General features: G+C 46.7%; 1 protein-coding gene across 1 annotated transcript in view; it reads left to right on the top strand.

The window, feature by feature from the left end:
- The first annotated feature begins 6,895 nt into the window (after positions 1-6,895).
- Positions 6,896-27,072, top strand: part of LOC135055001 (cyclic AMP-dependent transcription factor ATF-7-like) — a 306,652-nt gene continuing 286,475 nt past the window's right edge. Inside the window, exon 1 of the mRNA XM_063958542.1 lies at positions 6,896-7,387. The gene's annotated coding sequence lies outside the window, so the exon portion shown is untranslated. The remainder of the gene's footprint in view (positions 7,388-27,072) is intronic.

Here is a 27,072-nt window from a genome sequence, read left to right as displayed (position 1 = left end):
CCTTGTTGTTGCTTGACTGAAGGTTAAGGTGGATACACACAGTGAGATATTGACTATCTCTGATTTTGACTATACGATTTCCCTTGAACTCCCCCAGAGCCCAGATAGCACAGATTTTGACTATCTGTACTTTCGATTTTGACAAAATGACAATTTTGACCATACTTTGTACTAGATAGTACACAGTATAGCCAGGATTGACTTGCCTGCACAGTCTATCTTTCCTTGCAATACGATCCCGCGGAAGTGCGCATCGGTATCGCAGCTGGCTAAACACAGTGCGATTTGCACTAACTTTCCTTGCGATTTTGACTATATAGTCAATCTCACCATGTGTACACAACTTAAAGCTACAATCCTGCAATGCCTCTATCTCAAATGTAGTCACGGTGCCTGCTATGGGCTAAAATCCTCCTTGATGTGGGTGAAGCTGACTGGGGTGATAACAGGAAATTTGATTTGTTCTTGTAACTCCCTTCCACTACCCTGACCTGTGGGTCACCTTGCACACCTTGCGGAGACACTGGTTAGTGGAACCTGAAGGCTAACAAAAGTCATGTTAATTCAGGGCTCTCTCCTTCAGTGTTGACTGGGGGTTGTTTCTTGAGGGGAACCAGATGCTTTGTAACGGAGCTGGCATTTCCTCACACTGTCACTCAGGGATGGATGCTGTTATAGTGGGGTCAGTCTCATCCCTAAAGCATGTGAGTGGCAATTACCTTAACAGTCTACATATGTAAAGTTCCCTGTGTGGGCAGTTGCAGTTGGCTATCAGAGCTGCCTCCCTGTGACATCCCTCTCTCTATGCTGAGGTTACCCTTCTCCTGGTGTGTGCTGTAGTGTGCCACATGCTACTTACAACTGCCGACTGTGCTCCGCTGGGGTCTCCCTGCTATTGCCACTTCAATACTTAGGGCAGCTTGCAGGGTTGTCAGGAGGTTGGAAACAGTCTCTGCTGGGTGTCCTGATGCCTGGGGACTGCTGGAGTATGCTGGCTACGCTGTGCGGACTCCTTCTCTCCTCCGCAGGCTTCCCCTTCTGGTGTGGCTCCCACTCTCCTTATATGAGCAGGGGCATCACCATGCACCAGGGCCGTAACTAGGTGTGTGTGGATTGGGCTTCGCACATAGCGCTGCAGGGTAGGGGGCGCTGTTGGTAGCACTTGCTAATTATCTGTTTTAACTAATTTCACTTGCACCTTCCCACTTTTCTGAAGCACAGCATCTCCTGACTGCTGCTGTCTCTTACCCTGACCCCTTCTGTCACTAATACCTATACAACATTCATGAACTTGAAATTACTTTCTTAGTCAGTCACAGGGCGGGATGTAAGAAACTCTCCCACTGCGTTATTAAGGTTATCTCTGCGCTCCCGGTGTTTACTCCTCGTTAGCTGTTTTCCTCCCGCTGCCCGGCGCTCCCCAATGCTCCCTGTAGTTTCCGCGTCACACTAGCCGTCACTGTGGTCCACCTAATAACCGCCGCGGCCACTGATCTGTCCGTAGCAGGTGTTCAGCGCTGCGCTCCCCCTGTCAGTGAGTCACACATGCGCAGTAGTCGCAGTAGTAGGAAGCAGAGACTACTTCGCATGCCCAAATCCATTTTCTTTCAGTGGTCTATAAACGTGTAATCTATCTATCTATCTATCTATCTATCTATCTATCTATCTATCTATCTATCTATCTATCTATCTAAATATATATATTATGGGGAAGGGCATCATAGCATGGGCTTTCTCTGGGATCAATAATCTTGTCATGCCCCTTCCCCACGAGGCATGTGCTTTATGTCCCTATTGGAAAAAATGTGGGGGGGGGGGGGCAATTTTCTCTCTGGCACAGGGCACCAAAAAGTCTAGTTACGGCTCTGTCATGTGCCTCCTGCCTGCTTGATCTGCTCACACTGCCTCCAGCTGCTGCTGTCGGCCTCTCACTGCCGCTGCTGTTTCCTGGTTGCGCAGCCAGGACCCGCTCAGGTGGGCTGGGAGTCTGGGGGTATCTCCGCTGGCCGGACTGCACTTATTACTGGGCTGCCACTGCTTGTTGAAATGCCAGCCACCTCCGATTACTAGGGGTGCTGCGCTGCCTCTTCCGTCCATTATGGGTTCTCACAAGGTGGCCAGGAACGCTAGTGCCGCAACTTAGTTGGAGCCGTCACATGCCCCTTATCCACTGTCCCATCCCCCGAACACTTTTCCCGCCATCCGCTGCTCCTTTTAACCCCTATGCTGCTGGAGTCCCAGATGCATCCAACTCAGCAGGCTATCCAATCAGGTCAGTGGTGTTGGTACGTCCCCCTCCCAACCTCCCTGCTGTAGCTGGGTCCAGACAGCAAATGGGGGGTCAAATAGAGCTGTGGGTAGTGTGCCTGTGTATCTGATTATCCAGGAACACACAGCCACCATTTCAGTCAACTTTAGGGCAAAAAGTTCAGGCTATTGAGACCCTGTCAGTCCTGGGGGCATCCATTAGTCCTGGGGTACCACACACGCATGGAAGATAGGAATACACTGAGGGATTATTGATGATAGACAAGCTGAGCAGTATATGTCTTCCAAGCATGTGCAAATGCCGATCCCTGGGTAAGGAAGCCAGCACATATGTTAAATACAACTAAACATGTATGTTCATATGTGCTGGCCAGCACCACCCCTCCCCCCCTTGCACACTTTGGTCAGTGCTGCAGCCCAGGGGCAGCAGCCACTGCTGGTTTTAACCGTACAACAGAATGCAATTTTGGGTAAACAATTAACATACAGCCTGAGTATACACTCGTAATTTAAACCCCAAGGTTATGCTTCAGAAATACTATTGCAACATGTTCCCTACACACACCGAATTGAACCCCACTTGTCAAAAAACAAATAACTGTACAGTAAATATCAAATCACATTATCTAACCCATTGTCCCCATAACGCTGTAGAGGTGGTGCACATGAAAGGAAAAGCTGTTGTAAATGTTGGGTCTCTTTGACGTTGCTGCCGTTTGTTTTTAGCCACTACATGGTAGAACGATTTGAGAGTATTCCACTACTCTTCGGGATTGAGTCCACACATCTGTGTTTCCTGCAAGAATCAATGTAAAGGCCCATATAGACGGGCCCAGTGCCGTAACTAGGTATTTTTGCGCTGTGTGCAAGAAACGGCATTGGCGCGCCCCCCCCCCCCATGCAAGACAGGAGCAGTGCGCGCCGCAGGAGCACGAAAAATATATAGGGCGTGGCTTCATGGGGAAGGGGCGTGGCCACAAAATAATGCCAATTCATACTACGGTGCATAGTAGTTTCCATTATTCAAATTACGCTGCACAGTAGAGCCACTACACCAGGTAGAGCCCCTTTTTACACATTACGGCAGACAGCGTCCCCCTTTTTACACATTACGGCAGACAGTCCCCCTTATTACACATTACGTCAGACAGCGTCCCCCTTATTACACATTACGGCAGACGACATCCCCTTTTTTACACATTACGGCAGACAACGTCCCCCTTATTACACATTACGGCAGACAGCGTCCCCCTTATTACACATTACGACAGACAGCGTCCCCCTTATTACACATTACGACAGACAGAGTCCCCCTTATTACACATTACGGCAGACAGCGTCCCTTTTTTACACATTAAGGCAGACAACGTCCCCTTTATTACACATTACGGCAGACAGCATCCCCCTTATTACACATTACGGCAGACAGAGTCCCCCTTATTTCACATTACGGCAGACGGCATCCCCTTTTTTACACATTACGGCAGACAACGTCCCCCTTATTACACATTACGGCAGAAGGCATCCCCTTTTTTACACATTACGGCAGCCAGTCCCCCTTTTTACACATTGCGGCAAACAGACACCAGAGAGAGAGAGAGAGAGAGAGAGAGATAGAAAGAGAGAGACAGAAAGAGAGAGAGAGAGAGACAGAAAGAGAGAGAGAGAGAGATATACTTACCATCTCTCCCGCTGACAGTCAGGCTCCTCGTGCTGGCAGAGATCCCAGGCAGCCGCAGGGGAGAAGGAGGAGGAGGGAGGGGGACTTGAGCCGCAGCAGCACTATGTCATTGGTAGCGGCGCCGCTGCAGCACTCCCCTCTCCTTCCGTATTGGCTGGCCGCTGCTGAGAATGCTAGGATGAGGGAACCAGTGGCGGTTCTTGCCATGGGCAAGCGGTACTTTTGCCCGGGGCGCCGCCTTCCGGAGTGCGCCGCACCAGGGCAAGATTCGCCACTGTGCCCCCCGCAGTGCCCTGCTGTGCCCCCCCGCTTTGAAGGGAACCAGACGCGTAGCGTCTAGTTTCCCTTCATTGAGAGGACCTTAGTTGTGCGGTGCGTGATGACGTAATCGCGCACCGCACAGCAAAGGTCCTCTCCATGAAGGGAAACTAGACGCTACGGTCTAGTTTCTCTTCATGTAGAGGACCTTTGCTGTGCGATGCGCGATGATGTCATCGCGCACCGCACAGCATAGTGGCACAGACACTAGGGGTCATAATTGACCTCTAGTGTCTATGCTGTTCTATGGGAGAGACGTAATAACGTCTCTCCCATAGATCGAAGAGAGGAGAGGAGAAGAGTGGCGCCGCCGGCGGAGGGGGTCTGCAGCGGTCTGGATCAGGAACGGGGATGGTAAGTATACTTTTTTATTATTTCATTTTTTCTTTCAGCATCGTGACCACGCCCCCATTTGAAGCCACGCCCCTATATTTTGCCCGGGGCGCCACAAGGCCAAGAACCGGCCCTGGAGGGAACCGCATCACAGCATTCACAGCAGCGCCGGGCATCCAGTACGGAATGAGAGGGGAGTGCTGCAGCGGCGCTGCTATCAATAACATAGCGCTGCTGCGGCTCAAGTCCCCCTCCCTCCTCCTCCTTTTCTGCCTCCGGCGCTGCTCTCCCTCCAGCGCGGCGCACGGCACCCAGCACAGGCGGCATGTAATGAGTCAATTTGACTCATTACATGCCGCTCGCCGTGCGCCCTCAGTGTAACTGCGCTGTGTGCCAGGCACACCTGGCACATAGGTAGTTACGGCGCTGGACGGGCCGATGTGGGATGAGCGATCTGTGCTGAGCGTGTGGGGGGAGACGGGGGGGCCACTCATTTCACCCAGCGGGTGAAGTGAGCGACCCGCTAGATTGGCCTGCATGCAGGCCAATCTAGCACCAGCGATAGCGATGCGCGGGGCTGCACATCGCTATCGCTGTAGGGGGTACACACAGAGCGATAATGCTCAAATTCTAAGCAATGTAGTCAGATTGCTTAGAATATCGCTCCGTGAGTACCACCCTTAACAGTGGACAGTGGACCTGATTCACTATGGATCGCTATTGAAGCTGAGATAGCAATCTTCACTAATCTACTATTGCTGAAAATAGCATGTGAATAGCCGCCCAGAAAGGATAAAACCCACTGATGCATTCACAAATGAGAATGCATTCACACTGGGCGCCATGTTTTTGAATGCAGCATTCGCAGATGACGTCAGATACATGCCCCAAAAATGTACATGACACGCCTGCGTTTTTCCAACAACTTGCCACAAACACCATGGGGTAAACTTACTAAGGTGGGAGATTTTTAGAACTGGTGATGTTACCCATGGCAACCAATCAGATTCTACTTACCATTTATCTAGCTGCTTCTAGCAGATAATAGATATAATCTGATTGGTTGCTATGGGCAACATCACCAGTTCTAAAAATCTCCTACCTTAGTAAATTTACCCCCATGTTACCACCCATGAACGGTCACTTCCTGTCAATCAAAATGCATATGCTATACAATTAGACTGCATACACAAGGCGATCGCATTTAGCCATTAACACACATGCTGTGCATTCACAGCGCATGCGCAGTCTACCAATAATCGCTCACTGCGTGCATTCTCACATTTGCAAATGTTGTGGAAACCATAGCAAGAGCTTGCTACACTCTAATAAGCCTATGAAACATTTGCACTGCACAAACGCAAGACTGTAAATCAGAGTTCAACAGGGAATGCTTGTCCACAACCCTCCTACTTTCAGGCAAATGAAATCAGATGCATGTAGCAGAGGTATATGGTGTGGCTTTAGAATTGAGATGGACAGGCTGGGTTAGCAGTCTTGTAATCTTGAAGTTATGATAATGGGGTCCGTTTATTAGCACATTCACGGTATGGTGACTTGAAGAGTCCCACCATACCTCCAAACTGTCCCGATTTTTGTGGAACAGTCCCGATGTCCCACCCATGGGCCGCAGTGTCCCTTGGTGGGGTGCACTTGGGAGGCTCCTGTCACTCGGGCAGTTGGGAGGTTCCTGTACCCATAGTGACTGAAAATTGGGCGCGGCTCACGATTGCATGCACTCCCGTGAAGCAACGCCCCCTTCAGCCACGGCATGGCTTCGGCGGGCCAGTGAGTCCCACTTCCTCATTTCTCAATGGTGGAAGGTATGCCTCAAACAATGCAGACTGTAGCAGGGTATGCACTCGTTATGCAGCTTGTAAGATACTGGTTGGGGAAGACAGGTTATATGTCTGGCACCCCACCAAAAGAACCTTCTCCCCTTGTACATTTACTGTGGAGTGCCTTAGTTATATTTATACTGTATATATATATATATATATACATGCACCTGAACCTTTGTAATAGTATATATAGATATAAATGCATAAGATGCCCTGTATGTTATGCCCCTTATACATTGGTGACAGTAGGTTATGTCGTCAGCCATCCTGTGGCCACATGCATTGGTGGCAGTGTATTATAATCAGGGACTAAGCACCCAGTGAAGCCAGCATGTGTGGAGAATGTGGAACCCCATCATAGCTGCCACGAGCTGTTGTGTGACTTTTCTGCCCCTTCCGCTGCTGAGTGCATCCCAGACTGGACACTATTAAACTTACAGCAGGGATAGGGCTACCTGTGCCTTGAGTGCTGTGGCTGGCATGAAGACACTAACCATTAAGCAACATGCGTATTGATCCCAGAGAGAGAGAGAGACAGCTTTGGCAGTGGCAGTTGCAGCCATCTTCAGAGACAGTTGGCAGTTGGGCAGCAACCATCTTAGAGGGACTCAGAGCAATAACTTGGAGCAGAGGCAGCTGCTGGTGTGTGACAGGAGTGCTGTACAGCTTATGTAAAGCCAGTTTCGATTCCAGTGACCGGAGATCATCATGGTAGCAGCCAATCAGTAATACCAGCCTCCTGTGGGGATCTCACTGCTTCCGGTGGTGCTGGCTGACAGGCATCTGACAAAGCATAACAGTGATGGGCTCTACTGACTGTGTAGCTGGTAACTAGGCCACGCAGCCTACCCTCCCTTTTGAAGGACAGCCCTGGAGGTAGTCCTGCTTTGGAGTAACAGATGGTGGGAGGAACAGAGACAGTGTCTTGCTGCAGCTGCAGACAGAGGTAAGCTTATGATGGTTAATTGAGGCCAACCTAACCCTTGTAACACAGGTTAGTAACACTGCTGCACTAGCCACACATCACAAGCTTCCTCAGGGACAAAAGACAGATTTGCTGCTTACTTTGTATCTTAGCTCAAATGCTACAAGCAAGCATAGTTTTGTAACATAAAGCTGCATAAGTCCTTTATAAATGCAATTCCAATCAGCAGCTAGTTTTATCCAAGGACACCATTAATTGACTACAGTTGTTAATCCGCAGCCAAAGGAGCATAAGCATTGCAGGGAGCATAGTGATACAGTACTTCCTCTCTCTCGACTCGCAATTTATAGACGTCACTGTCACACAGCTATACAGGGAAACTGTCGGCTAAAGACAGATACTTTTGTCACAGAAGTTATACGGAGGTAGTTACAGGGTAGCAAGGCTGTCTGACTGTAGCCTTGCTCTTTGTATTTCAGTCAGTCTAGCCCTGCAAGAGCTACATATTTTATGGATAATACATTCTGTAATGTTTTGTGGGAATGTGTATTGCATGCACAAAGTATTATAAATTATGATAACTACTTCTAAGCTTTACAGTAGAGAAAGTTACCCAGAAGCGTCCCAGCTAAATAAAAACTACTGAGGAGCAACTGTGTAATTAATGTATGTGCTAATTGTAATTTGAACTATATTGTGAATTGCCAGGGAAACTTACTCCCTAATACTTACCCATAAATTGTAACTTTCCACATGATACTTACCCCGAGTGTCACATATGCAGGTAATGGCTGCTTGGTACTGCTCAACTTACAAACCAAATGTCTCTCAAAGGGGCATATTCATCATGTTAATTATAATTATATACAGTAATCGGGTGTATTAAGAGGGGTCCGTGTGTGATATCCTACTGTGTGCCTTGCTGTCCCTCACAGGACAGAGGCATACTCAACAGAGGTGCAGGGGTTAATCAGCTGGCGGGTTGCTAGGCAACGCCGGCTGGCAGGAAGATGAGTAGGGGAGCATTAGGACCCAGGAGAGAGAAGAAACGGGTCCCTGTGAGTGCGAGAATCTGGAAGCGAGGTTGGCGCCTGGCTCCAGAGAGTGTGGTGAGAGCAGAGGAGAGGAGCACATGAGGCTGCTGCTGATCAGAGCGGGAAGAGAGAGGCCGCGACCTGGAGCCGGTGGGACGGCAGCGTGTGGAGTGAGGGTGCCGGAGCAGGGAGAAAGCAGCCTGCTGGGACAGAGCTGAGCGCCGCTTACCGCTGCCAGTGTGCGAGGGAGGCACACAGATAGCCAAGCCTAAGTAGAAATGGAGGATGGAAAGTACACCGGAGACCAGGTAGTCTTAATACTGACAGTCCCCCCCAACCCCCTTCTTATTAAGGGACACCTCACAAGGGAGCTGAAACTATTAGCCCTTCCACTCCAGCCCTGGGCTAGTTACCAGTGCCTTAGCAGGGGCTGCGCACCTCTTCTAAATATGCACCTTCTGCAGACATAGAGACTCTATCAGAGGTAGTACTCAGAGCCACACCAGACCTCAGCCATGTAGCCCCCCTCCCAAAGCCATCTACTGACACTGCCCATAGATGTACCAGTACAGGACATATACTGGTCTTAAAGGAGCAGCACCACTAACCTGCATTCCCCTTTGTTGTGTTCACTAACACCTTTACATGCTCATATCCCAGCAGCCTTAGGTAGCCACAGAAGGAACCGAGATCTCCGTTAAGCAGTCTGAACTGCTTCTGTATGCCTACCTTGAGTTCATTGATTAATCCTCTGAGATATCACCTGTGATTGTTCAAAAGACTCTTGACTCAACGTTATTCCTGCTGTCTGCTGTGTGCAGGGTTTACCAGACTAACCAGTGGAAAAGTAATCCTAATATTGGGGGTCATTCCGACCCGATCGCTCGCTGCAGTGTATCGAAACGATTGGGTAGGAACTGCGCATGCGCCGGCGCCGCAGTGTGCCGGCGCATGCCGGATGGCTGAAGGCTGTCGTTCCCTAGTGATCGCCTCTGCCTGATTGACAGGCAGAGGCGGTCGCTGGGTGGGAGGGGGTGGCACGGCAGCGTTTGCCCACCATTATGGGGGCGTGGCTGGACCGTTGGGGGGGGCGGTCCGCAGCGACTGCATGATGTCACACGCAGCCGCTGCGACCAGGGGCAGCGACGATCAACTCCCGGCCAACTGCTGTGCGGTGCTTTGTACTTGTGCGGGAGGGGGGGGGGGAAACAAACATGTGGGTGGACTTGCCCTGTGCTGGGCATCCCCCTGCATGTCTGGGAACATGATCGTAGCTGTGCTAAATTTAGCACAGCTACGATCAACCCGGAATGACCCCCATTATCTGGTGACCCTTTTGATAAAGCTAAATATTTATCTTATAACATTCACTCTATATTGGTAAGAGACCCAGTACGCAATGGGCGTACGGGGTACCGCAATGGTACGCACTTAGCGTAGCAGACGCTAGGCCGTGGTCGAGACGCACGAGCGGCACGTTCGCTCACGGCTTACGCTGGGTATCGAGCACGCTATAGGCGGCTGTGTCCACTAGAGGAACACGAGCGGCGCAGACGCTCACAGGATGACACACAGTAAACCTTGTATGCAACACACTGTAAGGCTAAGCCTATACCGTAAACCTTGGTCTTGTAATGTTAACACAATGTAACGCTGATTAACCTCTATTTTATAAAAGCTGATTGAGCGATTGAGACGCTTAGAAACCCTCTATACTAACTAGTAAAACACACACTCCTTGCTAAGGTTCCAAAACCTTTACTCACGATAATTTGTATGAAAAAGGGGAAAACAGTTAACAGCTTATACACTACAGCACTAACATAAAACACCTAAACAGAATAACGACATAAATATACAATAGCGTCTTAATCCTAAACAATAACAGTGAGAGAGAGAGAGAGAGAGAGTATGGCAAATACAGACAGAGAATAAGTTGGTCACAGAGAACTTACACACGTGGGGAATGATCGCTAGCGCAGTCCTGGAACCAGCTCTCTAGTTAGTCAATGATGAAAACCTTTTTGGAGAGAAGACTGAGCTGGCCCAGACTGGCTGTCCTTATATACACAAAGTACAGTACACTACAAAGGGCCCTACAATCTCATTGTTCATTGGACACAGGAATCTGTCTTCACATCATAACGAAAGGTCATAGGTTGATTTGAACAGGTGGGCTGTGACTATTTCAAACTGCTCAGGTGGGAGGGAATCTCAGGTTTCCTGCCGCATGGATAATGAACTGCAAATACAGTAAATGTCCATAAACTTCTTATAAACATAACTATACGCAGGAGCGATTAATCTCTTTCAAACCAACACCGGAATGTTACTAATAAAATACTCTTCCGTTACATACTAAACACCACTGCTCAAAGCCTGTCTGACCCTTCGTATCATGTAAAGAGGGATCTCTCTGTCCATGAACCAGTTACACTAAACAAACTTACTGATATTATTAAAGGGACCATAACCTATAAAATACACTATTTAGATTAACTATGTAACGATCGAGTCGCCCGCCAGACGCACACAAACTCTACCGTAAATGCGCATACCACGCGCATGAGCGCACGACCGTGGAGGCGCCGTCACGCAACTGCGAATATGCGCACGCACGGGAGAGAACGTGCACGTGCAGCGGGCAAGCGCATGGGGTTAGTACAAGGCATCATAGGTCGCTATATTTTTCGACTTTGACAGTCCACCCTTTGGCAGTCATCAATAACTGCCACTTCCTAAACAATTCAAACAGAAAAATATATGTCATCATGTAAATACCTTTTTTATGATTGGGTAAGGGAGGAGAGGAGAAGGTGAGAAAGATATGACCTAGTGAGATAGTAGAAACGTGTGTGAATGAATCCATGTCTGAGGGGTCATGTATCATCGTGCCGTACGTGTTTTAAATCAAGCTTCGAGGTATTGCGAAGTATACATTTGAATCCTTCTTATCCCGTATCACGGGTCTGTGGATGGGCTGTCAAACTCTACAGAGCTCTTTTCGGCTTCTGGTTGCAACAAATGGGGGAGCACATTTAGTTGATGATACATGAAGGGGGGGAACATGTGAATGCTAATATGTGAGAATCACCTGTCGACTATGTGAGATACTACCTGGAGGTTGTAGAGATGAAGATAAGAAACAATCATTATAAATGCAGTCGTAAACTATGTGAGTTTAAATAAACAGTCGCCGATTGAGGTCTTGTCTGATGTCTTGTCTGATGTACATGTTGTCTGATGTCTCTCGGTGCTTTTGTTGTAAATGGCGAACAAAAGCTGTTCCAGTGTCCATAAAATTACAATCTCTAAAGTATTGGGCTTTCGTAGAAAGTTAAAGTCACTAGGGATATTGGGGGTCTGTGACACAGTTCATCAATGGTCTGTATAAAAAAAGGTTGTCAAATTCTTCTTCCAAGCAGATGTCTTTGTACCTTGGAGGAAAACAAAGGAGAAACGGGTGAAAGAAACGGACCGTGGAATCACATTTTTATCACAACATTGTCTCTATCGTTGGGTCATAAATCAAATTAGTTGTTGTTATTACAGTGTCCTCGCTCCTCAGACTCATCACTCTGGTACTACCTTTACACTTCGTTAAAGTCCGAACGCATCTAAATATCAGACCAACCAATATGACGACTCCCAGAATACACAAGAGAAATTTCCCTACATCCATTATAATACCTTGGGCCCATTCTCCTAAACCAGAGAGCCAATTTTGTGGGTTCAACCATGACACCCAACTGGTCAGCTCATTACCCACAGCAGCGAGTGTGAGATTGTGTTTCCTTCGAAACTCCCACTTTAATTGCAAAATGTCATCCATCTTTTGGTCTATGACCTCGGCCAGGTCCTCAGTGCTGTTTGTAATATACGTGCAGCACTTTATACCATATTGAGTTGCCAGGGTAACACAATACCCGCCTGTCACTGCTGTGAGATAATTGAGAATCATCCTATGCTGAACCAGCTCTGTTTTGTAGGCTTGTAACTCTCTCCCAGTGTACCTGAACGTGTCGTCATACATTTCGGTGATATTGTCTAACAAGTTTGCTAGCGCAGATATGTATCTATAATTTATCACTCCTCTGGCGGTACGAGTGATATCTAACGCGAGTAGGAATTGAATCCCGGTGGATTCATGGATCAGATCAGAGGCCGGATGCTCTGTCCTCTCTATCAGGTGCCGTTTAACGACGTGCTCGTAATGAGTGTGAGTATAAGGAGCTTGGCACCACAGTGAATATCTTTCATTTTGATATGGGATACAGTAATTACTTCAGGCAGTACTTTTCCAATGTAACACAATCCCTCTGAGTTTGGGGCAAGCCACTTATACGCCTTCCTCCCGCATATGAAATATGCATCATCGGGGAGAACATATGGGACGGAGTATGACATAACCATGTTACAAACTTTCCACGTGAAATCTCCTAACCCTAATTCTCCCATCTGTCTAGTACACGTATCTGGTTGTATGATATGTGCACAGTATCCTGGTGATACTTCTCCAACTCGCATGGTCCTACTTCCTAGAGTGTACCTATACCGGAAATATTTTCCACTGTTGACTATGTGGCGTATAAGTTCTGTGTCTATGGGCATTCTATCGGCTCTATATGAAAATGTCATGGTTTGATTACTCCATGACACTTCCCAATTTCCCGGCTTTCGGGGATTGGAAATGTTAAAACATACTAAGGACCTATCCACATGATATTGGTGGAGCTTCAAACTAGGAGGACTAGAGATATTAAACCTCTTGTCCACCGGCCTCCCACCACTTAACTCAAGTACCTCTCCTACAGTTAAAGGGAATGGTACTAGTCCTGATTTGCTATGACCTTGAGGTACTTGAGAGCATACCCCACAGTCTGTCTGGTTTAACACTTTACCCACTAAGGAGTGGTAGTCACTCAATGGATGCCGGTCCATGTGGATATTAAAACTGGACTGACATTTCTTGATGCACCCATCCTCAACTATATTGTCACAATGCCTACAGATGCAGTTCTCTTCAGCTAACAATCCTTCACAATTCCTTCTATTGTCAATGCTACCAGATCGTTTTCTGATACTCGCCTTTACTCGGTGATTATGTTGCTCTTGGAAAGTTACGCCTCCATCCTGGTCATCAGAACCCATTCCAGATCCTTTCTCGACCTCCATGGTACTCTCACCGAAACAGACTGCTCTGGTCAACATCATGGTCAACAGGAAAATCCGGATCACAGTCTCTTGGGGCAAGTCCATCTTATAGGAGGAAAAGGAGAAAAATAAGAAGGGGGGAGGAGAATAGGAGGGAGATGGGAACTGGAGAAAATAACAAAAGGGAAAAAGAAATCTGGCTCGACAAACGCCTCCGGTCTTATTATTCTCAGCGCTCAGGTGTCGTCTCAACCTTCCCGGAACAGACATTCTAGTGATACAACCTCTACCGTCTGTTCTTTATCACGGGACCTCTCTGGGTCAGCAACCTTTTTACAATGAGACGAATGAACCCAAGTCTCTCTCTCGGCAACCTTCAGTGCTGTTGTGCTGGTTAATAAGACTTGATATGGTCCTTCCCATCTGTCAATAAGGCAACCTGAGCGTAGAAAATTCCGTATCATTACATAATCCCCAGGTTCAATGTCATGACAATTACTGTCTGGCAGATTAGGAATTACCAACTTTAGATTATCATTCTGATTCCTCAATTGCTTACTCATCTTAACCAAATACTTTACGGTTACTTCATTGTTACATTTCAAATCATCCTGGGGGTTAATCATAACATGGGGTTGTCGACCAAACAGAATTTCAAAAGGAGACAGATTAAGAGGGGACCTGGGAGTGGTTCTGATGCTGTATAATACGATTGGCAAAGCTTCGGGCCACAACAATCCTGTTTCAGCCATTACCTTGCTTAATTTGTTTTTAATAGTGCTGTTTACTCTTTCCACTTTCGCACTTGCCTGGGGGTGGTACGGAGTATGCAGCTTACTATTAATTCCCATCGATTTACACATTGCTTGAAAAACTTCACCTGTAAAATGGGTACCCCTATCACTCTCAATGATTCTAGGGATACCGTACCTACACACAAATTCCTGCACAATTTTCTTTGCAGTAAACACAGCGGTATTTGTGGCCGCGGGAAATGCTTCAACCCAATTTGAGAACACGTCAATACAAACCAATACATACTTTAAATTTCTACAAGGGGGCAATTGTATGAAATCAATTTGTATTACCTGGAAAGGACCATCTGTAGGAGGGATGTGGGATGGCTCTGTTGGTATTGCCTTTCCGATATTCTTCCTCAAGCAGGTGAGACATGTCATCGCTCTTTTACCCGCATGGGAAGAAAATCCTGGGGCGCACCAATAAGCTCCTACCAACTTACACATTCCTTCTTTGCCTAGATGAGTCAGCCCATGTGCCGCTTCCGCTAGACTTGGAAGGTATGCTCTGGGTGCCACTGGCTTACCCTGTCCATCTGTCCAGAGTCCTGAGGACTCCTGGCCATATCCTTTTGACCTCCAAACTGCCTTTTCTTGTGGTGAACACAAATTTTGCATTTCATATAATTTCTGTGTGTTTACAGTATTAAATACCATCAGTTGTGTGATGTCTGTCTGTATGGGGGTACTGGCTGCTGATTTAGCAGCTTTGTCTGCTCGGCTGTTACCAAGTGATACCGGGTCTTGGCTATACGTGTGAGCTTTACACTTGATAACTGCCACTCTGTCAGGTTCCTGTATCGCTGTTAGAAGTCTTTTGATGTGGGCTGCATGCACTACGGGTGTACCAGCTGCCGTCATGAAATTTCTGAGGCGCCATAGGGCCCCGAAATCATGGACTACTCTGAAGGCATACCTAGAATCCGTGTAGATATTGGCTGACTTGCCTTTAGCCAATTCGCATGCTCTGGTTAGGGCAACCAGCTCAGCAACTTGTGCTGAGTGTGGTGGGCCTAGGGGTTCCGCTTCTATGATACCTTGGTCATCTACGACTGCGTATCCAGTACACAAGTCTCCCGAGTCCGTCTGTCTGTGACAACTGCCGTCAGTGTAGAAAGTAAAATCTACATCTTCCAGTGGGTTGTCACTGATGTCAGGCCTTGCCAAGAAATTTTGGGTCAAATATTCCATACAATCATGTGTGTCATTGTCTTTACTAAATCCTCCTTCACCATCACTCTCATCCTCCACCCTTTGTGGCTGTCCAGGCACACCTGGGAGATATGTTGCAGGATTTAGTGCGCTGCATCTCTTTATGGTGATGTTTACTGGGGCCATTAATGCCAATTCCCATCTTGTAAACCGTGCTGATGAGACGTGTCTGGTTTGGGCAGAATTCAGTAAGGCTGACACTGCATGTGGTGTATGAATTGTGAGGTTGTGTCCTAGCACTACATCTTCGCTTTTACTTACTAGCAATGCTATTGCTGCAACACTTCGCAAGCATGTGGGGAGGGATCGCGCTACCGTGTCTAGCTGAGCGCTATAGTAGGCTACTGGCCTGCTGGCATCACCATGCTTCTGGGTTAAGACACCTGCCGCGCACCCAGCACTCTCTGTTCCGTACAGCTCAAAGGGTTTTCCATAATCTGGCATGCCTAATGCTGGTGCCTGCGTTAGGCACTATTTAAGTCTCTCAAATGCCATCTCAGAATCGTCTGTGTGCGAAATCTGATCCGGTTTGTTTGAGGAGACCATCTCCTGTAAAGGCAAGGCCAGTATGGAAAAACCTGGGATCCAGTTACGGCAATACCCACACATTCCTAAAAACGTTCTAATCTGTTGCTGGGTTTGTGGCAGAGTCATGTCATGAATTGCTTGAATTCTATCAGCGGTGAGGTGTCTCAGTCCTTGTGTCAGACAGTGTCCCAAATACTTCACCCTGGTCTGGCATAATTGTAACTTGTCTTTGGAAACCTTGTGTCCGGTGTCTGAAAGATGAAACAGGAGTTGTTTCGTATCTCTCAGGGACGATTCAAGCGAATCTGAACACAGCAGTAGGTCATCTACGTACTGTATTAATATTGATCCGCTCTCAGGTTGAAAAGACTGTAAACAATCATGCAAGGCCTGTGAGAAAATACTTGGACTGTCAATGAAACCTTGTGGTAAACGAGTCCAGGTGTACTGAACTCCTCTGTATGTAAATGCGAATAAGTATTGACTGTCAGGGTGCAGAGGTACCGAGAAGAAGGCGGAGCAGAGGTCAATCACAGTGAAAAATTTGGCAGTGGGAGGGATTTGCATAAGGATGACAGCTGGATTTGGCACTACGGGGAATTGACTCTCAACTATTTTGTTGATCCCTCTTAGATCCTGCACTAGTCTGTAACCCCTCCCCCCACTCTTTTTAACAGGGAAGATGGGACTATTGGCAGTGCTGGACGTCCTTACCAGAATGCCCTGTTGTAGCAAGCGCTCTATTACAGGGTAAACTCCTAACTCCACCTCCGGCTTCAGAGGGTATTGTGGGATTTTTGGAGCTATCCTACCATCTTTTACTTGTACAACTACTGGGGCTACGTTTGCCATTAATCCAGTGTCTTGTCCATCTTTGGTCCAAAGTGACTCCGGTATCTGGGAAGTCATTTCTTCTACCTTGGACGGACACCTATTTACAACAACAGTGTGTGACATTAATCTTGTTGGGGAATCTAGCATATCCTGCACTTCCTGAGCGTGGTTCCTGGGTATGTCCAAGAACACACCTTCAGGAGTACAATATATAACACATCCCATTTTGCACAGTAAATCTCTCCCTAGAAGATTAGTCGGAGCCGATGCAGCCAGCAGAAAAGAATGCTTGGTATGCAAAGGCCCTATCGTAATCTCTGCAGGTTTGCTTAAAGGATAGTGCTGTACTACTCCTGTTACTCCCATGGCTGGAATTGTTTTACCAGTGGTTCTCATGCCCACGGTCGAATTTATCACTGACTTGGCCGCCCCCGTATCTACAAGGAAATTTAGAGATTTAGCAGCTACATCAATTGTGACCTCGGGTTCACTTCCAAGGCTCGCAATTAATTTCACTGGCTGCAGATTACAGGTGTGGCCCCACCCCTATGGCATGTGGTGCCCTCCCTGTATCGCATTGGCAGCTATTACCTGTGAAGGGGGTAAATGGGAACTATCAGAGACTTGCCAGTCTCTTCTTGGTGGATACCTTCTTGTTTCCCCTGCGTGTGGCTCATAACTCCGTCTCTGCGGTCCTTGATCCCAATTTCGTGTGTCATGTCGTTGTCTATGGGTTTGGTATGATTTTTGTATATTTTTCACTCTACAGTCTTGTGCAAAATGTTCCTCTTTGTGACAATTATAACAAACTACCACATTTGACTTACCCACAGGGGTCTGAGACTTATGCTGAGTTGGCCTTGTGGTAAGGGCCTGTATACTTACGGCCATCAGCTTATCACTCTGTGACTCCCTGTGTCTGGTGATGTTCCGATCATGATCAATAGCGGCCTCTCTCAAAGTAGCCACCGACAAACCTCGCCAACATGGTTGGGTGGTCTGTACCCTCGTCCTCAATACTTCCTTTAAACCATCCATTAACACAGATACTGCTACTTCTCTATGATTCACATTTGTCTTAATGTCTTCTATCCCTGTATACTTAGCCATTACTTGCAGTGCCCGATGAAAATAATCAGCAGCTGTTTCTCCTTCTTTTTGCTTGATGGAGAAAATTTTGTTCCAATTTACAACAGCAGGGAAATATACTCCTAGCTGCAAATTGATTCTTTTTACATTATCTTGGTTGTACGCATCCGTAAGGGGTACCTCTTCGTCTAATTTACAGTCAGCGATAAATTTCACTGAGTCGACATTGGAGGGTAAACATGCCCTCAGCAATGTCCGCCAATCTTTGTTAGTGGGCTCTGCAGAATTACCTAGCTCTCTAATGTATCTCTGGCTTGCTGCTAGATCTTTCCTAGGATCAGGGAATTCAGACATCATTGATCTTAATTCCGTTCGGGAACAAGGGCAGTGCATGGCGATGTTTCTGACAGGAGTGACTCCTGAAGTGTCAGTTTTCCCATTTGGTACTGCAATTACCCTAACGGGATTAAGTTCAATAACATCATTCTGAGTAGATTCTACAACATGTGGTGTAATGGTCTCTGCATAATGTACAGTTCCGTACTTACCTGCCGACACGACCTCACCTGTCCCTCCACTAGGGGCCTTTGATACTGCTCTTACTGGTTGGGACGTGCCCACTGTAGTCTCTTGTATGGTGGCTGCTAGAGAGAGTGCCGATATTGTGGTGGGCTTATCCTCTTGGTCACAATCCTGGGGAAAGTTTAAAACAGGGTACAGCTTGCACGGATTAGTATTAGCATCAACAATCTTAGTTACATTATTCTTAACATCTATACAGTTACTAAGTGCATGTTTATCATACACCAGTGTGCCATTCTCTGTGACCACTTTCTCTCCTGTTATGTATGGTGGTGGTGGTGCGGTGGCTATCAGTTTCCTGATAGGGTTAGATCCAGCCGCTTGAGCCAATCCTCTTTGTATTTCACCTTCCTGTTGCCATAATTGTAAATAATCATAATGTCTAATCCGCCTCTTCGCGGACTTAATTAGACATATCCTTCTCCTTAGATTTTGTAACACCTCGGGGCTAAAACTGCCTACCCGTGGGAACTTTTCCCCGTCATGCACAGTCATTCTTTCCCATTCATCGCACAAAACCTCTGTGTGTGAACCGTATTTCTCACACATGATATACCTTGCCGACCCTATTGGCCGGTTTACTAAATCAACCTGAACCAAGGTTGATCGCCCCCTACCTGAACAACTGGCCCCCATCTTTGCAGGTGTTGCTTTCACTACCTCTGACCTTCAAATCAGGGTCTTCAGCGAACCCTTACAAAAACCAAGATGTCCGGGGTAGGCCGACGGTGAAAGTTTACCGAGTACCTTCACACACTCGCCCAAGTCGACCAATACGCCCACACACTGCCTTAGCGCTGGCGTACTCAACCTAGGGCCCCTGCGACCTGAACCTCTATTTACTGGAACGTGTGGGTGTGATCCGAAGAGCACTTACCCTTCCCAGTAAATATCAGTTGCTGGAGAGTTCCTGAGTGACCAGCAAACCTCCCTTAAAATAAAAAAATTACACAAATCACGTTAGAATGTACAAATAGCGTTTATGACCCCTCTCATACGCAAACGGTACTGGGTCAAGTTACAAACTAATGCACACAATTACATGCGGTACAATCGTACTGCACATAAGCAACTAATCTTATGTGCGAAACGACCAACGGAATCGAAAATTACGGCTGCGAATTCCTTCAGCCAGAGCTTGATGGCCTATATGGGTACTGCACCAACCCTCCTGGGGTTGTGCTTCTTGACTTTATCTTATAGCGCACTTCCTAGTCTGCTGCACCTAGACCTCCTGGTCTGTGTCTACAGTAGACCTCCTAATCTGCTATACTCTAATGCTCTTATTTCAATATTTAACAAGGGATGCCTCCCAAGCCACCACGCGCTGTCACTTTCACGGATGTACCTCACGAGAACTCGATTTCTATGTTCCAACCAAAATGAGAAACTTATATATATATATGCACACACTCTTTCACCTCAGATACTCTTTACTTTCGTTTCTGTACAGAAATCCCTTTCATTCAGTATCGCAGTCTAGTCCCAGAGGAGTTGCAACTAGAGAAGGATTTTTTTAAATTTTGGACACTGAGATTAACTTGCGCTATTATCGCGTTGCTTCCGTATCGCCTACTAAAACAATACTATCGTGTGATTTGTATTAAGTGGGCGTACCCATACGCTCCGTTGCGTAATATACGCTACGTGTGTAAGCCCTTGCGTCGCGTACACTTGTCCCGCCCTTTGTTAGGGACACGTGTACACAGGCCAGACACGTCCACAGTAACACAAGTAACACGTTTCAATCAATGCAAATGATATTTAACTGTAATCATTTACCGAGCACCACACAGAACTTCCTTGTATCTTAGGCAAAGCCGTGTGCGTGTTTTACAAATTACTTCCTTACGTATTAATTTTTACTTTTAACTACCAATAGCAACAAATCTTTCTCAGCCCGTTATCAATGATAAATGGCAAACAGGAAGGCGAGATGTGAAAATACCAATGAAAATACGCTTGTGTTGCGTATGCAATGTGTACCAAACAAAAATGAAACAGTTTTAAAAAAACAATAGCGTACTGTTCTTACCTTCCGGTTCCGGATTCCACCAGCACTCCTACAACGTAGCGATGCAGACGCTTATCTAGTCAGCACTACCGTATCCCTCACCACCAACACGGATACGAAGGGATACTACCTTCCCGCCCTTTGCTGACAGATAAAGTCTGCTTGTGTTCGCTAGAGCGGATATGTGGAGGACGGACGAGCCGCCAATTGATAAAGCTAATTATTTATCTTATAACTTTTACTATATATTGGTAAGAGACTCAGTACGCAATGGGCGTACGGGGTACCGTAATGGTACGCACTTAGCGTAGCAGACGCTAGGCCGTGGTCGAGACGCATGAGTGGCACGTTCGCTCACAGCTTACGCTGGGTATCGAGCACGCTATAGGCGGCCCGAGCACCGCAATGCTACGCTACTAGCGTAGCGGACGCTGTGTCCACTAGAGGAACACAAGCGGCGCAGACGCTCACAGGATGACACACAGTAAACCTTGTATGCAACACACTATAAGGCTAAGCCTATACTGTAAACATTGGTCTTGTAATGTTAACACAATGTAACGCTGATTAACCTCTATTTTATAAAAGCTGATTGAGCGATTGAGACGCTCAGAAACCCTCTATACTAACTAGTAAAACACACACTCCTTGCTAAGGTTCCAAAACCTTTACTCACGATAATTTGTATGAAAAAGGGGAAAACAGTTAACAGCTTATACACTACAGCACTAACATAAAACACCTAAACAGAATAACGACATAAATATACAATAGCGTCTTAATCCTAAACAATAACAGTGAGAGAGAGAGAGTATGGCAAATACAGACAGAGAATAAGTTGGTCACAGAGAACTTACACACGTGGGGAATGATCGCTAGCGCAGTCCTGGAACCAGCTCTCTAGTTAGTCAATGATGAAAACCTTTTTGGAGAGAAGACTGAGCTGGCCCAGACTGGCTGTCCTTATATACACAAAGTACAGTACACTACAAAGGGCCCTACAATCTCATTGTTCATTGGACACAGGAATCTGTCTTCACATCATAACGAAAGGTCATAGGTTGATTCGAACAGGTGGCTGTGACTATTTCAAACTGCTCAGGTGGGAGGGAATCTCAGGTTTCCCGCCGCATGGATAATGAACTGCAAATACAGTAAATGTCCATAAACTTCTTATAAACATAACTATACGCAGGAGCGATTAATCTCTTTCAAACCAACACCGGAATGTTACTAATAAAATACTCTTCCGTTACATACTAAACACCACTGCTCAAAGCCTGTCTGACCCTTCGTATCATGTAAAGAGGGATCTCTCTGTCCATGAACCAGTTACACTAAACAAACTTACTGATATTATTAAGGGGACCATAACCTATAAAATACACTATTTAGATTAACTATGTAACGATCGAGTCGCCCGCCAGACGCACACAAACTCTCCTGTAAATGCGCATACCACGCGCATGAGCGCACGACCGTGGAGGCGCCGTCACGCAACTGCGAATATGCGCACGCACGGGAGAGAACATGCACGTGCAGCGGGCAAGCGCATGGGGTTAGTACAAGGCATCATAGGTCGCTATATTTTTCGACTTTGACACTTTGTAAATTGCATAAACCTATGCTTGAACTTCTCAGGATTGTGTGTAGGGGATCCGGTCTGAAGATCGACAGTGTCTAGGTCGACAATGTTTAGGTCGACCACTATAGGTCGACAGTCACTAGGTCGACATGGATGGAAGGTCGACAGGGTTTCTAGGTCGACATGTGCTAGGTCGACAGGTCTAAACAGAGCCGGCCATAGGCATAGGCAAACTAGGCAATTGCCTAGGGCATTTGATATGCCTAGGGGCATCAGCAGCTTCTGCTGATTAAAATGATATGCGGCATGCCTATATTCTGTGTGTAGCATTTCATATGCAGATACAGCCACAGTCTCACACAGTATATAGGCATGCTGCATATCATTTTAATCAGTAAAAGCTGCTTGTGCATCCTAGCTGCATAGCAATGCAAATAAGATGCATTTTCATTAAAAAAAGGTGCCAGATGTTAGCATTGAGGCAATATTTATGAGGACACATCTGTATCCAAGCAGAGGCAGAGGTTACAGTGTTTGTGGCAGTGTGATTGCTGTGTGCATGTGAGTGGGTTGGTTGTGCAGTAGTGTTCGGAATATGTGTAAGGAGCATTATGTGTGTCATGTAAAAATGCATTAATAATGTGCAACATATGGGTAAGGGGCAATATGTGTGTCATTATGTGTATAAGGGCATTAATGTGCGGCATATGTGTAAAAGGGTACTACTGTATGTGTGTCATTATGTGTATAGGGGCACTAATAATGTGCAGCAAATGTGTAGGGGGCACTATGTGTGTCATTATGTGTATAAGGGCGTTAATAATGTGCAGCTTATGTGTAAGGAACATTATGTGTAAAAGGGCATTAATAAAGGTTGTCATAATGTGTAAGGGTAAGGCGCATTATGTTTATAAGGACATTAATAATGTGTCTCATATGTGTAAGGGGCATTACTGTGTGGAATTATGTGTATAAATGCATTACTAATGTGTGGCATTATGTGCATAAGGTGCTCGCGTATAGAAAGGGCACTACTGTGTCGTCTAATGTGAATAAAGAGCAATAGGGTGTGATGTAATGTGAATAAGGGGCTGTACTGTGAGTAGTACCGTTTATAAGGTAAAGTGATACTACTGTAGGATGTAATATGAATTATGAACACTATCGCATGATCAAATGTGAATGAAGTTGCAGTACTGTGTGGCGTAATTGGAATTGGGGTTACTATTATGTGGCCATGCCCCATGCCAGCAAAAACACACCCCTTTTTGGGCTGTGCGCCAAACGTGCAAACTGTTCCTATTTAAAATATAGGGGGTACAAACACCAAAATAAGGACTGCTATGGGTGAGGGGTGATGGTGCTGGGAAAGAGGTGCAAGGTCAGAGGCGGAACCAGCAGTGGTGCTAGGGGGCACCAGCCAAAATCTTGCCTAGGGCATCATATTGGTTAGGGCCGGCTCTGGGTCTAAAGGTCGACATGAGTTTTTCAATTTTTTTATTTTTTTTTATTTTTTCATACTTAACGATCCATGTGGACTACGATTGGAATGGTAAAGTGTGCCAAGCAAAGCGGTAGCGGAGCGAAGGCACCATGCCCGAAGCATGGCGAGTGAAGCGGTGCACTAATTTGGGATCCCGGTCACTTTACGAAGAAAACGACACCTAAAAAAAACAAAAAACTCATGTCAACCTTTAGACCTGTCGACCTAGCACATGTCGACCTAGAAACCCTGTCAACCTTCCATCCATGTCGACCTAGTGACTGTCGACCTATAGTGGTCGACCTAAACATTGTCGACCTAGACACTGTCGATAAAACGAACCACACCCGTGTGTAGAGACAGAGGGGTAAATTTACTAAGCTCCCGATTTTGACCGAGATGCCGTTTTTTCATCAAAGTGTCATCTCGGTAATTTACTAAGCAATAATCACGGCAGTGATGAGGGCATTCGTAATATTTTGAAGTCCTAGGAAAAAAATCACGAATGAATACACCATCGGTCAAAACGCGGCTGTTTAAGTATGAATCTCGGTCATTTACTAAGAAGTGCAAAGCAAAAAAAAAAAAAACACTGCCGTGAAAAATTACAACTCGTAAAAAAGTGCTAAAAAAAAACAGACCTTTTTTTTTTATTCGTGATTGGATAGGCATGCACGGATCCATGAGATCCGTGCATGTATATCAGTGGGAAGGGGTGGGAAAGTGCTTATTTTTTTCAAAAAAAATTGCGTGGGGTCCCCCCTCCTAAGCATAACCAGCCTCGGGCTCTTTGAGCCGATCCTGGTTGCCGAAATATGGGGAAAAAAATGACAGGGGTTCCCCCATATTTAAGCAACCAGCATCGGGCTCTGCGCCTGGTCCTGGTTCCAAAAATACGGGGGACAAAAAGAGTAGGGGTCCCCCGTATTTTTAAAACCAGCACCGGGCTCCACTAGCTGGACAGATAATGCCACAGCCGGGGGTCACTTTTATATAGTGCCCTGCGGCCGTGGCATCAAAAATCCAACTAGTCACCCCTGGCCGGGGTACCCTGGGGGAGTGGGGACCCCTTCAATCAAGGGGTCCCCCCCCCCAGCCACCCAAGGGCCAGGGGTGAAGCCCGAGGCTGTCCCCCCCCATCCAATGGGCTGCGGATGGGGGGGCTGATAGCCTTTGTTGTAAAAGAAAAGATATTGTTTTTAGTAGCAGCACTACAAGTCCCAGCAAGCCTCCCCCGCATGCTGGTACTTGGAGAACCACAAGTACCAGCATGCGGCGGAAAAACGGGCCCGCTGGTACCTGTAGTACTACTACTAAAAAAATACCCAAAAAAACACAAGACACACACACCGTGAAAGTATAATTTTATTACATACATACATACAAACATACATACATACTTACCTTATGTTCCCACGCAGGTCGGTCCTCTTCTCCAGTAGAATCCAAGGGGTACCTGTTGAAGAAATTATACTCACGAGATCCAGGGGTCCAGGGTCCTAGGGGAATCCAGGTGTAATCCACGTACTTGAAAAAAATAACAAAACGGACACCCGAGCCACGCACTAAAAGGGGACCCATGTTTGCACATGGATCCCCTTTTCCCGACTGCCAGAAACCCAATCTGACTGATGTCTAAGTGGGTTTCTACAGCCAATCAGGGAGTGCCACGTAGTAGCACTCTCCTGATCGGCTGTGTGCTCCTGTACTGAGTGACAGGCGGCACACGGCAGTGTTACAATGTTGCGCCTATGCGCTCCATTGTAACCAATGCTGGGAACTTTCTGCTCAGCGGTGACGTCACTTTAGGTCAACCGCAGGGCAGAAAGTTCCCAGCATTGGTTACAATGGAGCGCATAGGCGCTACATTGTAACACTGCCGTGTGCCGCCTGTCACTCAGTACAGGAGCACACAGCCGATCAGGAGAGTGCTACAACGTGGCACTCCCTGATTGGCTGAAGAAACCCACTTAGACATCAGTCAGAGTGGGTTTCTGGCAGTCGGGAAAAGGGGATCCATGTGCAAACATGGGTCCCCTTTTAGTGCGTGGCTCGGGTGTCCGTTTTGTTATTTTTTTCAAGTACGTGGATTACACCTGGATTCCCCTAGGACCCTGGACCCCTGGATCTCGTGAGTATAATTTCTTCAACAGGTACCCCTTGGATTCTACTGGAGAAGAGGACCGACCTGCGTGGGAACATAAGGTAAGTATGTATGTATGTGTGTATGTATGTAATAAAATTATACTTTCACGGTGTGTGTGTCTTGTGTTTTTTTGGGTATTTTTTTAGTAGTAGTACTACAGGTACCAGCGGGCCCGTTTTTCCGCCGCATGCTGGTACTTGTGGTTCTCCAAGTACCAGCATGCGGGGGAGGCTTGCTGGGACTTGTAGTACTGCTACTAAAAACAATATCTTTTCTTTTACAACAAAGGCTATCAGCCCCCCCATCCGCAGCCCATTGGATGGGGGGGGACAGCCTCGGGCTTCACCCCTGGCCCTTGGGTGGCTGGGGGGGGGGACCCCTTGATTGAAGGGGTCCCCACTCCCCCAGGGTACCCCGGCCAGGGGTGACTAGTTGGATTTTTGATGCCACGGCCGCAGGGCACTATATAAAAGTGACCCCCGGCTGTGGCATTATCTGTCCAGCTAGTGGAGCCCGGTGCTGGTTTTAAAAATACGGGGGACCCCTACTCTTTTTGTCCCCCGTATTTTTGGAACCAGGACCAGGCGCAGAGCCCGATGCTGGTTGCTTAAATATGGGGGAACCCCTGTCATTTTTTTCCCAATATTTCGGCAACCAGGATCGGCTCAAAGAACCCGAGGCTGGTTATGCTTAGGAGGGGGGACCCCACGCAATTTTTTTTTAAATATTTGACAGTGTTTAATTTAAAAAAAACAAAAAAAATGAACCCCAGCACGGATCACACAGATCCGGCCGAGATTCATTGTAAAAAAGTCGGCAGTGTTTTGCTAATCACTGCCGTAAAAATAGAAAAAAAACCCACGAATGACATCGACATCGGAACAAAAGAAAACCCCGAATACGACAGCTTAGTAAATTAGTCGTAATCAATTCAAAAAGTTGCAGTTTTACACTTTCGATGTCATTCGTGATTGAACTTTGACCTGAAACGGGAAAATACGAATCTTAGTAAATTTACCCCAGAGACTCCCCTTGTTGAACCCACAGCGCCATCTAGTGGCTCATTAGTATACTGTTTGTATATTCTTGAACCAGTTTTTCTAAGTAACAGTTTGAGTATTGATGTTCTGAAAAGCACTTATGTTGACGTTGAGATATATTTATGTTTACCATGCAAATGATATGTGATAAAAGGTAATGTGCCTTTCTGAAATGTACTAGGTTTACTAACCAGCAACTCAACTTACT

This window comes from Pseudophryne corroboree, chromosome 3 (genome assembly GCF_028390025.1).
Source record: "Pseudophryne corroboree isolate aPseCor3 chromosome 3, aPseCor3.hap2, whole genome shotgun sequence".
NCBI classification, from domain to species: Eukaryota; Metazoa; Chordata; class Amphibia; order Anura; family Myobatrachidae; genus Pseudophryne; species Pseudophryne corroboree.
This window is presented reverse-complemented; position numbering and strand designations above follow the sequence as displayed.